The following is a 5,471-nucleotide window of genomic DNA, read 5'->3' as shown; positions in this document are numbered from 1 at the left end:
AAAAAGCATATAAACATTTAAGCCAGCTCCAAGTTTTAGAACAATACTATTTTCTGAAATTTTAAAAATCATAAATTGGACAAAACTTAGTCATAACTGAATGGCACAGAGTATATATTAGTATATATCAGTAGCTGTGTTTGGCTCTAAGTTTTAGAAGAAATGCTGCTTATATCATAATAATTGTAAGCAGGTGCCAAGGAAAGAATAGAATGGATGTAACTAATTCTACATTGTGCTTCTCACCAGAGTTATTGGTTATTTATGCATTGTTGCTTGGCAACTTAGATCTGTTCTACAAAAGGCTACTTTCCAGTGGGTAGGATTTAGAATTTTGGTATCATGGCAGAAACTACTTGGGAAACATAATTATACTGCTTAAGATATTAACAGAAATGGGTTCTATGAGAGATTATTTTAGGTGGCAGTAAGTCTTTTGTCAGACTGAGAAGTAACAGAGCACAGATCTTAGATAAAGGGGAGTTACAGGGAATGGCAGGAGCAAGAGCTGAAAACCAAAATATCAGATTAATTGGCTGAGTTTTACTGCATAAATTTAGTGGTTTACTGCAAAACCAGAATTCAGGGACACATCTGGTTATAAAAACTAGGAAAGCAGAATAAGGATTAAGGGAAAATCATGCTCTTATTTTGGTACACTGGTACCCCTTACTACCCTTGTAGTAATCTCTGGGTTTAGAACAGCATCAAAGTTCAGATCGTTGTTTCTGTTGAATATATATATATATATATGTATATATATNTATATATATATATATATATATGCTTACCACAAAAGAGTTTGGATTTTAAAAGAATATTATAAAAACATCAGTGTGTAGGAATTTCCGAAATGAGAGTTCATTGGCTTCCTTTTGGAGGCAGTTATTTATAATTCAATACAATTCTTTTACAGTTGTCTTTCTGGATTATTCCACAAAGTTATTGTGAAGATATATTACCATCCCTTGTCTTCCACTCATGAATATAGAATTTCACTGAAATGCTCTGAAACTATCACCAAGTAGGTCCCTCATTTAAGTTTCCAGTCTATTCTTTACTTAGTTTCTTGTTCCATATTCTCTCTTCTGAATGTTTTGTCTTTTTTAAAAAACAAATATACTGCTGGAGCAAATAATAATTGAATGGTAAGTTACTATTTCATGACTCTGATGCCCACTTATAAAAGGGTAGGAGTGGAAGGAGGAGAGACCAAGACAGACACATGATACAGGTAACATTTCAAGTTTGCTTCCAAAAGTTAATTAGCATATGATGACCTACTCTCACTACACAACTGTTTGGACCCAGGGATCCTGGGTGGCTCAGTCAGTTGAGCATTCAACTCTTGATTTCAGCTCAGGTCGTGACCTCACAATTCATGAGTTCAAGGCCCACAATCAGGCTCCATGCTGGCAGTGTGGAGCCTGCTTGGGATTCTCTCCCTCTCCTTCTCTCTCTGTTCCTCCTCCACTTGTGCTCTCTCTCTCAAAACAAATAAATGAATTTAAAATAAATGTCTGGACCAAACTGGATAACCAAGATCATTATGGACTCTACAAAGAAAAAGAAAATACAACAAGTAACGTTAAAATGTGAAACATTTTAAATGTAATGTCTTAGTTCAATTTAAAATTATTGATTTTTGTTTCAAATACACTTAAACATATATAAAATATATATAATATATGAAATGTCAAAATGCATATTAAGGTAACTTTTGCCAGAAGTTAAACATTAGATGTATAGAGTTTATTTTGGTTCAAAATTAAAATGTTTTTCTTTAGTCGGGCATACCTGTGTACTACAACTGCCAGGTAATAAGGAAATTGAATGAATGCCCTGATAACTCTGTAAATTATTTTAAGGTTCATGAGAGCATGAAATTTAGTGAAGACTTGTTCNCCCAACACACACACACACACACACACACACACACACACACACACACACACACACACCCGGCACACATACATACGATCCACTGCTTCTTTTTAAACCTTATCTCTCTAAATAAACATTGTTTTCTACTTTGCTTTAGATATTTACAGCCTAACTTTAAAATAAAATGTTAGGGGCGGCTGGGTGGCTCAGTCAGTTAACCATCTGACTTCGGCTTAGGTCACGATCTCGCGGTTCGTGGGTTCGCGCCCCGCATTGGGCTATGTGCTGACAGCTAGCTCAGAGCTTGGAGCCTGTCTTTGGATTCTGTATCTCCTTCTCTCTCTGACCCTCCCCTCCTCATACTGTCTCTTTCTCTCTCTATCTCAAAACAATAAATAAAAATGTTAACATTTTTCTTGCATCCAGGTTTCTTTCACAGTGTTGTGAATTTCTTTTAAATGTAAAATATTTTCTGATAAAGAAATCATTTAATAGCATGAGACAGTTTAATTGAATGGCCCTGATGGTCATGATACATCTAAATAGGCATTCCATCATCACACTTCACAACACTGTCCCAGATTTATAAAGTTAGCTATTTCTCATCATCAGTAAAATATGTGGATGACACTACCACTGTTTTAGAGTTGCCATGAGGATTAAATGAATTTCTGTTATTACCAAAACTGTTATTCTGATCACCATATTCTAAAAACACAGTGCTTAGAATTGAATATAATACCTGAGTCATGGGTGATTAACAAAAATCATTAATATACACTTGTTTTTGCAATTAGATCTTGTATTAATGGGCCTTAGAATATGCTAGACATTTTAACAGCTATCTAACATTGTTGGCTTGTTCAGCTTAGAGTAAATTAAACTTCAAACATGAGTGAAATGCATGTTTCAGATGCTATAGCCATATATATTCTTTACTTCCCAACAACAGGTAATTTGTGAGAATTGCAGTTATACAAATTGCTATAGGGAACAATTTTATTTTTGAAATTTAATCAGGTAAAGCTGTAAACATATCAAAGTGTAGGAACTGCTGTCATTTTAATGTGATTTGTTTACTACAATTTTTCATGTACATGTAAGCGTAATTGGAAAATACATCTATATTCCGTGTGAACAGCAATTTGTTATCAAAATAAAAGGATATGGTGAGATTGTTTTTAATTCAGTAGATAGTACACAGTCTTTTACAGTCTCTGGAGGTGGGGCTTATCTATAAAAAATTTGCTCAAATTTTTCAAACATAATTGAGAGTTTTTTAGTATAAGACCAGGGAAGAAAAAAACAAAACAACAACAAAACACAGCAGAAAGGATAGTCAAAGTAAAACAAAAACAGAGTTTCAGTTTTAATTTTTAAAATTTTCTACACCATTAAAAGACAATAACAAAAACAAAATAGAGTAATGCAATCAGGGAAATAATATTGCATTCAGAATTGCAATTGTAGAGAGAATTCCACTAGAAAAGCCTACACATTTGTCTTACCATTGTATAAATAATGCATAGTAAATTGGCATATAATAGATATTTAAATATTTAGAGAGAAAGTAAACTAAAACGTGAATAATGAATGGATGAATGATAAATGGAAAGTTCTACTTATTTTGTGAAAACTTATCTTTTATACTTTTTTAATGTTTATTTTGAGAGAGAGAGAAAGAGTGAGAGCAGTGGAGAGACAGAGAGAGGAAGAGAGAGAATCCCAAGCAGAATCTGCACTCAAACCCACAAACCATGAGGTCATGACCTGAGCCAATATCAAAAGTCAGAGGCTTAACCAGCTGAGCCACCCAGGCACCCCTGAAATAAACTGGTATCTGAAGATGTTATGTGTGTATTTATATGAGTTCTGACAATTGTAAAATCTATATATTCACCATGTAAAACAAGGTATAGGGTATTTTTGGTGCAGTGCAGGGTCCCCATGACAGGGCTGCAGCAGCTCTGGAGGCAGGAGGAGATGTGCTCTGTGGTGGAGAGTCTGGAGTGAGAGAATGTCCAGAAGATGAAGGGCCTCATATTCCAGTGCAGCACCAGCCATTGTGAGGACAGCAGAGTTCCATGGCAGCTGATGCACCAGTTCATTGAGCACTGCCATATGCCTCTGGTGACCAGTGTGTTGGATAAGTTCCAGGACCACCTGGCCCAGTGCACCTTGCATTGCAGTGATAAACCCAAAGATTCAATAGATGCGGGAAGTAAAGAGCTTCAGGTGAAATGGCAGCTGGAGAGTTGTGCGACTAAGTGTGTGGATGACTGTGTGTACCTCATCTAAACCATGACCAAGAAGATGAAGGAATCTCGCCTGTCTGTTGGGAAATAGAAGTCTTTGCAATCGACCATCAGAGCTGACAGCAGGAATCTATTTAAAAAGTGAAATAGGAGTTTTGGTCTTTTAAGTGAAGTTTGATGCAACAAGTTCCAAGCATGTGTCACCCTAGAAAGTCAAATGGACAAAACTGCTAAAATTTGGGTCAGATATAGCACAGGAGAGTTTTTGATGGCCTCAATTTTACATGCTTCTCTTGGCACTGGGGATCTCCCGTGTACCAAGTCAGAGCCCTGCAAGATACCAGATTCTTCTTAGTATACAGGCACCAACAAACTGGCAGTTTCCTCTAGCCTGCCTATTATCTGGTGGAGTGTGAGCAGAGGTGTTTCTGTTTGTTGCCAACCTCTTGTTTACCAGAAGGACCACTAAGTCATATTCCATAAGCTGTAAAATAAAATCCATGAGGTCACTAGTTTAGGAGGGAAAAAAAATTGGTTTCCGGGTCTTTGGCTTGGTTTTGTTTTATATACAAAGGCATGAAGTTGATTTAAATGTGGAGCTGGGAGAGGTAGTTTGGATAAGAACTTGAACAATTCCTTGTGGATATCTGTTTCTGGCTATCAAGATGTTGATAATTCATTTCTTTAAATACGCATTACGTCTTTCAGATAGGAGACTCTTTAGAAACATGAGAGGCGATGTTACACTGGGTATGGGGAGCTGACCTTCCCTCTCACTGTTGCCATGATGGTTCCTGAGGCTATCTGCAGCAGAGCGACAGGACAGTCTTGCACTAACACACTCCCTTGACGGGGAGGGGGCTTCTGATTACATGCCAGTATCCAGGAATAAATATTGAAGGAGGAACTGTTGTCTTCTTAATTAAGAGAGTTATTGAGCACTAGAGTTGGAAAATCCAGCGTGGAATAAAAGCCTAAACTCATTATTGTTTACTTAGCCCCCTCAAATTACAGAGCTCAGGAGACCATCCCTTGGCAACAAGGTCAAAGGAGAAAAAGTAAGCAGCTCAGGGGTGAGCTGTGATTCCTTTAAAGAAAAAAAGGAGAAACTCCCTCCCAAACACCACCTTTGCTTGGACCTTCTATAGCAGTTTGGGGGCTGTCCCAGCTCTAGCACACTATCATTTTGAGAAGGACCTTGTTGTCTTTTTAGTAACTTATTACATGAAATGACAGTATAGCCTGTTTTGGGTGTTTCAAGGATGTGATATATTTCCTAGTAATTTGGTTTTAAAATTAGTTTTTCATGCAAAACGGGGGGGGGGGGGGGGG

At 37.0% G+C, this 5,471-nt stretch overlaps 1 protein-coding gene and 1 pseudogene across 1 annotated transcript in view; both read left to right on the top strand.

The window, feature by feature from the left end:
- The first annotated feature begins 3,831 nt into the window (after positions 1-3,831).
- LOC144240577 (protein FAM136A pseudogene) lies at positions 3,832-4,230 on the top strand (annotated as a pseudogene).
- The window catches only part of LOC144240579 (uncharacterized), a 32,462-nt gene continuing 31,051 nt past the window's right edge, over positions 4,061-5,471 (top strand). Inside the window, exon 1 of the mRNA XM_077774941.1 lies at positions 4,061-4,119. The gene's annotated coding sequence lies outside the window, so the exon portion shown is untranslated. The remainder of the gene's footprint in view (positions 4,120-5,471) is intronic.

This window comes from Crocuta crocuta, unplaced genomic scaffold (genome assembly GCF_008692635.1).
Source record: "Crocuta crocuta isolate KB4526 unplaced genomic scaffold, BGI_CrCroc_1.0 scaffold6, whole genome shotgun sequence".
NCBI classification, from domain to species: domain Eukaryota; kingdom Metazoa; phylum Chordata; class Mammalia; order Carnivora; family Hyaenidae; genus Crocuta; species Crocuta crocuta.
This window is presented reverse-complemented; position numbering and strand designations above follow the sequence as displayed.